We start from the raw sequence: 8,616 nt of genomic DNA, 5'->3' as shown, positions 1-8,616 counted from the left end.
TTGAAAGAAAAACCTTTCAAATAAATTCTTTAAAAGAAGAAATAAAATTTCTTACAATTGATGAAAAATTACAGAATCCTAAATTACAGGAAAAAATAAAAAATCACCCATAATTAGGATAGATGAAATTTATGATTATCGATTTTAGTTTAGCTAGTAATTAAACCCCTCTTTTTGCAGTACATATTTCAGCGCTTGAATCCATATAAGCAGCAAAATATTCTGTCTTATATTGTTCGTATAACATTCCTACTGGAATGTATATCGAGAATGAGCTTGTGGTCATTGGATTTTCTACGTCCTATCTTCGGCCATAAACTCCATTCAATATTCCAGACGTTTCCAAGGTTTTTGTTCCTCGAGAAACTCTAGTCCAAGAACCAATTGATCTGGCTCTTTCCCTGGAAATCCTTTGATATGAACTTATAATTCTCCGATATTGATCATACCTTGGTAAGTTCCTATCATAAGTTGTTCTAAATAGTATATGATATTACGAGGGAATTGATTTCTTTGTTTTGTAATACCAAATACTATTTCTGCTCCTTTCCACCCTTCTAGGCATCTGAGCTTTCCGTTTGAAGAAAAGATTTTTTGCTACTGTTTGGTTTCTTGGACATGTGCTTTTCCCCACCTATAACTTGTAATTATATCCCCTTGAAAAGATAGTCTTCTTGATGATTCCAATCTAATACTTTGATTCCTCTGTAGAATCAGTTTATCTTGTATTTGGATATCTGTTTCCTGTATTAAGGGAAACTCAACTCTTTCTGGAAAAATTGTTTGAGCACCATTTCCAAATATTTTTCAGGTATTTTAATGAACTCATTTCTAATAAACAATTCTGAATTATGTGTATTAGATAGAGCTTATGAAATTTGATACGCAATAGACCATGGTCTATTACCTTCTTTCATTAGTCTTTTTTCCTTGAAATTCAACGTAATGTCAATGCTCGACTAAAATCACTATCTGCCAAGTTGTAGGCAATTCTCGGATAGATTACTCCTACAATCTTTCTTGCACAGAGATTTCCTGAGATAGTTCCCAGTACTGAATCTTAAATGTCCCTCATTCTTTTATCGCATATAGCGATATCAATAGATGAATCTATTCATTCTTTGAAATTAGTTTTTATCATAATTTGGATTGCTCCAATTTGAATCCAGGACATGGTCCGCGCTACTTCTATCTTAAGTTTTTGTAATTCCTCTTTAATCTCTTCAGAAGGAATTAGTTGGATCTCCATTCTATTTCCCGTAAGTTTCACTGGAATTGTCATTCTCCTTCTGGAAACTTTATATATTAGATGATGTTTTCTGTTTCTTAGACAAGATTTCCTAAGAACTTTTCTACATGTCCTGCAGAGAATCCCTGATATCTCTGAAGACTAGGATTTTCTTTCATGATCCTTTGGACTATGTTATGAGATATTGTTTTCTGGCTAAACAAACCAGACAAATATTCATGTGTTTCTTGTCGAAAAACCTCGTCTTCAGTCAGATTCCGATTCAATTCCATCAGATTCTTCTCGACTTAAAACTTCATCTTCTTCATATATGCTTTTGTCTGAGGCAATATCCTCAAACAACTATACTTGAATAAGATCCTTGTAATAAACTGCTTCTTCAATATCCAAGGTTGGATCGAAGCATTTTATTCCTATTTTTTCATTTTTTGGACAGTTGGTAGAAATATAACATCTTGCTCCACATGTCCAGCAATTACAATCCTTAAAACTTTCATTAGCTCGAGTGTGAGCTCTTCTGAAAGTTTTTTTTGTAGGTGTTCTCCCTGTGCTTCGAGATGTACTCGATGCTTGAGATGATATCCTACTTGTAACGTACCGTGCTTTTAACTACTTGAAATTTTGCAATAAAATTACAAATTTTCTGAAATAGGAAGTAACTCTCAAATTTCGATTAAAATAAAATGTTCATCCAACAACAATTGCAACAAAAGCTCTAAAAAAAATAAAGTTTGCCAAAAGTATTTAAGAAAAATACTTGTTTAAACATTTCAATCGAAACGTAAAATCATAGTATTTGAGACGTGCATAAAAATCTTAAAAACATGGGCGGTCCTCGGGTTTAGCCTCCCGCTCAGTCCAAGCCATCTCATTGTTCCCCACCCCTCGTCTCCTCAATGTCATCCTTACCTGCATCGATCAAGTCTAGTGAGTCTAAAGACTCAACCTTGATAAACTAGAGATAACGAGTAATACGTAATAAAACCACATGCATATTTAAAGTAGAGCATACATACTTGAAACTTTAACTTGCATACAAAAGCTTGAACATGCATACATATCATAGACGTGCCATAAACGTGAAACTTTTCTTAAACATGCTTGCTTACTTGTACATACTTAAACTTCATCATTTTGCATAGAGAAATGTTTCAAAGTAAGTGACCCATACATAAAAATGTCTGATTAGACTAAACCACAGTACTAGACTGACAGGGAAGATGCACTGCCACATACATGAGATTCTCGTTCATAATTTAACGGATGGATTGGTCTCTGGTCATACTTTACCGCTTTCCAATCCTGATCTAACATGTTCATAATTTAACGGGGTGGATCGGTCCCTGGTCATACTTTACCACTTTCCAATCCCATACATAAATTTGGTCACAAGATATTTAGCTTACCTCAAAAACTTAAAAGTATTTTCTTTAGCACATCGAACATACTTACTTGGCGTTGAGGGATTTGTTGGATCTCGCTTGGGGCCACTACTGCACATACTTGCATGAATTCAAACACTTATCTTGCATAACTTAGACATAGGTATTCTTGCTCACCATTGGACTAAATAAATAGCTTAAGACATTCTAGATCACTCGGGAATTGACCTCGCTTAATCTTCATATTAAATCATAACATCAAACCTCAAAACAATCACTAAAAAAAGGGAAAAAAATGTATAAAGGACACAGACCCGGTGTAAGGGTTCATGTCGGGGTCTGTGTAGGCACTGTAAAATTGAATTTTGAAGGAAAAAGTGCACGGACCCCGTGTCAGGGTCCGTCTACAGGTTCGTGTAGGTGCTGGAAAATAGAACCAACGAAGAAACACTACACTTAAGGCTTATTCCTCCTAGCTCGATCATACGGACCATGAAACAATGCCTCGAGACCTATCCTAGGATGCTATGACACTTAATCAAACTCAAACGAATGCCCCAGAACAACTACGCATCCCAAAAAACGCAACCCAATCCGTGAACACGACCTTTGACACCAAAACAATTTCTACGACTTCTAATTCAACCAAATGACTAATGACACGAAACAAAACACCAACAATCATCTCAACATCATTCTCGATATACCTAAACACAGCAGCGATCACCCGTCGATCCCCAACGAAGCCTGCAACCATAAAACTTCAAGAACACATCAAGAACACATTTTCAGAAAAACGCAGTTTGAGCAGTCTCACGAAAACGATCATAACTCACTCATTTCTTATCCAAATATTTCGAATTTACTGTCAAATCGAAGGTATCAAAAAGTTATACATTTTATATGTTGAAAGTGTTTCCAAAAAAATGATTGAAAAATCGCAGTATTTAAAAGAACAGTAAATTTCGAGTTTTAGATCTAAAAACGTTTCAAAAATCGATCCAACGATTTTCTGCTCAAACTTTGCACATAACACATGGATTTTTTTACGCATAATAAATAACACAACGCATAATATGACGAAATTGACGTAGAAAAAATAGAATATACATGCCTTTAAATCTTTAACGTTACCGAACAACGACACCGAAGCGGGGAAAGATGCGAGATTGATCCAGGATGAACGTGGCACGATTTTCTTACAACGAAAGTCACGAAAACTTGCTGGAAATTGAGAGAGATAGGGGCGGCTGCTCCCTCTACCAAGAACCCTAGTTTTCTCTTTAAAAAAAAATAAAAGTGAACAATGAAGTGTGTGTGTGTGTGTGTGTGTTAGCCGATTTTTAATGTGTGTAAAAATATGTGTGCGTGTGATTGTGTGTGTGTGTGTAGATTTAATTAGGGAAAAAAATATTGCTTAATTAACGAATTAAAAATGCTAATTTAAAATACTAACTCAATTTACAGGTTAATCAAAATAGTAAATTGCCACAGACTTTAATAAAAATCCCTTAATTAAAATAAAACACACAAATGCTAAATTTAAAAGTTTTAAACTATTAAATCACTGAATGAATAAATTAGGCTTTTAAAATACTAAAAAATAATTTATTTAAAATGCCACATCATTAACTTAAAATACCAAGTTTTAAAATTGCCAAACTCGTAGTCGGTCTCTCTTCCTCGATCTCGCATCGAAAACTCGGGAAATATTTTAACATGCATCACGTAAACATAAATAATTTAAAATATTGAATTTAAATAACTCATGCATCACTAAAAATAATTTTAAACTTAAATAAATAATTTTAACAATTAAATAAATGTATGAGATTTAATTGTACTGATTTTGGGCTCTACAATGCTTCTTGATGGTCCACTTCTTTGTACAGATTTTTAAGATTGCTTTCTGTCTATACCATACTGTTCTTGGTTTCCAAGAACTTCTTCAACTTCTGGCATAAGGATGAGATCTAAAATTCTTCCTTTTCTGCCTTTGTCGTTTACTTCCAATAATTGTTGGAATATCATTTTCTTTACAACACAAAGGAGTTCTTTTATTTATACCCCTTAAGCGTTTGTAATTCTTTTGTAATGTTGTCATATGACACCATTCTGCCAATTTTCCTTTGAGGAAAGAGGCTCCTCGTGCCAGCGTATCTGGATTGAAAGAGACATATTCCCATATAAGCATTTCTCTCCAGCAACTCGGCATTTTGGCGAAAAAAAGCTGTACAGCTATATTTTCTTCGACCCCTGAATTCCATCTATATTTAGTGAATAACATAATATATTCATCCATTAAATATATGTCATGTAATTCAAGGCTATACTGAGCCTGAGTATATTTCTTCATCTTCTCTGTATGTTGACTATTAAAATAGTCTACACTTATAAATTGTGCTTTAAATAGGGTAGCCATTTTTCCAGCTATCTCACTAAGAGATTTTCCAGCTAGAACTGACTCTTTGGTTTCTAATGAAGTCATGTCCCAAGCAATTTTAACCGATCTCATAAGACTCATTTCTAGGAGTTTAATGAATCCTTCTCTGTCGAGATCAAGTATTCCTCCAACGATTCTCATAGCAGTTGTCCAGTCATCTATGAGATCTTTTCTATTTTTGAAATCTAGTACATCAAGGTTAAGAATAACCCCATAAGGATGTATAGGTTCTAAAACAGTTTTTCCATAGAGTGTTTGGTGCAAGAGAATTTGATTTCTCCTTGTCCTTGTTCCCATTGGATGTGATTCTCCACCAGTATGGAAATAGGGTTGAGATTCTCTCATATTTATATTCTGAGATCCCACACTTTCCCTTTGTGGTTCCTGAGAAGATGACCAGGTTATAGAAGGTTGTTCATCTTCCGTTGTGTTAATCTTTAGATCTACGACCTTGAGATTTACAAATGATTCTGCAAGGTCTTGTAAATTCTCGAGACCAATCCTTTCTAAAGTTGTCATCAGATTAATTTATTTTCTGAGACAGATTTAATTAGACTGATCATTTCTTCTTCTTAGTCAAAGGTTTGGGCAATACTTTGGCCTTCCCTCGTTGATGTAACAAAGGTTCAATACCAAAGGATGGTGGTAACCTTCTTTCTGAAATTATCTTACTAGAACTTGGTTGTTGTTCTAGGATTTGAATTCTTGATCAGATATTCTTTAATATTCCAAGAATTTTTTCCTGGTTTTCAAGGATTTTCTCCACATTCTGTGGTACATAATACATCATATTGCCATAATTTTGTACAGTCTTTTGAATTTCTCTAAGATCTCCCGAGAGTTTAGAGGAATCCGGTACTATTTCTAAGAATCTGTTATTTTGAATCATAAGTTTATCGTAAGACTCTGATAAGTTCCTTCTTTATATCTAACATTAGTTAGATCTTCCTGTTTCAAATATTCCAGAGTTCTTGAATAAATCCTGTAAATAATTCATCTCGAATCTGGGTTCGGATTCATGTAATTCGAGAAAATTCTCTTTCTCAAACATTTAGTTATTCCATAATAATAAATTTGTATTTTTGAAATAATTTACCTTGGCTCTGATATCATTTTCCCCAGAAAAATGAATCGTTAAAATATGTAATGGTATTTTTGTCAACTTTTAGGAAGTTTGGGCAAAGTTTTTTAGGTAAAGAAAGTTAGGATAAAGATAAGTTTGGATTTGGGGATTTAAAACCAATTTTCCCTTAAAATAATATATAAGTAATTGTTGTATCTTCTCCCCATGAACTTTCGCTTGTTGTTGAAGCAGCTGAGCAAAATCTTCTATAGGTCGTGGCGCACTGCCTTCACCTTCAGCTGCTGGGGCCTTGCCCTTAGATGACTTTCCTTCATGTATACCTTACGTTTAGGTGGCATCGTCGTTTATTCTACATGTAGGATACATAGAAGCACATAAATTATCATATGGGATACAAAGATGCTTACTTTCCGAGTTCCCCACGTGTGGATTAAGTGCAGTGTCTTCCCTGTCGAAAAACCTTAGGCACTGATACCAACTAAAATGTCACACCCTTCTTCTATTCTTACCATGATTAACGATACTTATACTTGTAATCAAAATATGGTTTTAATGATATACCTATAGTATGAAATAATTCAAACAAGGGGAATAATGTGACGGTTTATAAAATTTTTGGCATGATGTCCCTACATTTTTGTATCAACCAATAACTCAAGCAACAAGATCTTTATTTACATATAATCATATTCAAACATACACAGTATCGTTATACAAATAATCATAAACGTCGTGACACTTGTTTCAAACCCTGACATAAAATGAACTATAGTACATATGCGGAAGATATACAATAAGACGTCCAGGTTCTTGTCGAGGTAAAGCACGTCACAAGCATCCATTGACGAACCAGCATCCTATGTATCTTCATTACATGATCATGTAATACATGAGCTATGTAAGTTTATAAAACTAAATAAGTTGGCACTTATACGTATCAATATGCATAGAAAGAAGATACATATCAAGCCGTGATCAACAATGAATCTTTAAACAATGTCATATCATACCATATATTTATGTTCGTTTTTGTACTTGAGCCTCATTAGTTGACATGTACTACTGTGCTTGCTTTATTATATAGATACTACTGTGTTGGACGTCAGGGAGCATCTTTGACAACCCACACCCCATGAACATATATTGACCAATAGGTTTGGTGGACTTAAAACCACATGATGTCAACAAGCTCGTATATCATATAAAAATCAATCATTTCCTTTTTCTTTCATATTCATGTTCATGACATAGCAACCCATCTTCAATATTCATGAATGTCTTTCATATTTAATACATAAAAATGGAATATGTTTCTATGTTTTCATCAATAAACATATTTACAATGTACTTATATCAATAAGCAATGGGAAGCATTTGAAATTGATAACTGTCCAAGCATAAAAACACTGGTTTGAGATGATGTTTCTCGCTCCTATATTGTCAAATATATCAATAGTTCAGTTACTATGGCTATACTAGGTGAAAGTTATTCCTCTAAATGTATAACAACCAAAAGAGATGAAAACTTACATGCTTAGGAAATTCTTGTGATGAAGAACTAATTTCTTACTTCAAAATGATGAAGAAAAGGATGAAAGGAGCTTTTGGAGGAAGTTTTCTAGGTTTTTCTCGAGCTTATGCTGTTAATGAAGTGGAGGAATGGTGGAATTGCTTAGAAAAGTCGAAGATTATCTCTTCATATTCAAAGCGGCGCTCGGACGGTCATTTATTACAGCTCGGGCACGAAACTCTTGGCCCCCAACTTTTTGAAAATATGTACTGGCGCTCGGTCGGTCATTTTCTACCGCCCAGGCGAGGAACTCTCGGGAATATTATTGAACTTGTAATATAGGGGCACTCGGGCGGTCATAACTTACCGCTCGGGCGCCAAGCATTCTGTCCTGCACACGCTCGGACAAAACCCAAAACATGAAAGTTGTAGCATTATATCTTAGCTTTCTAATGGTTGTGGCCTCACATAATTTGGATAATTGTTCAAATCATTATGCTAGAACCCGTAAAAACTGCAATATTTTCATCTCATTTCCGACCAACTTCCATTACACTAATTTTACCTACACATCTTAGTATCACTATTGAGACATATATTCATTCTCATACATATGGACAATCTAAAAATCATATTCAATCTCAATATCGATATCTCAATCAATAGTAAAACATAATAAGCTAAATAACTATATAATAAATTACATAAACACATTATTATCATTTGTACGAGTAACCGGACATTACAATATATACTTTCGTCTGAGGCAATATCCTCAAACTCGTATATTTGAATAATATCCTTGTAATAAATTGTTTCTTCAATATACGGGGTTGGATCGAAGCATTTTATTCCTCTTTTTTCATTTTCTGGATAGTTGGTCGAAATATGACCTCTTGCTCCACATGTCCAGCAACTACAATCCTTAAAACTTTCATTAGCTCGAGT

Source organism: Primulina eburnea, chromosome 7, assembly GCF_022965805.1.
Source record: "Primulina eburnea isolate SZY01 chromosome 7, ASM2296580v1, whole genome shotgun sequence".
In the NCBI taxonomy this organism is placed as follows: Eukaryota; Viridiplantae; Streptophyta; class Magnoliopsida; order Lamiales; family Gesneriaceae; genus Primulina; species Primulina eburnea.
Note: the sequence above shows the minus strand (reverse complement) of the source record.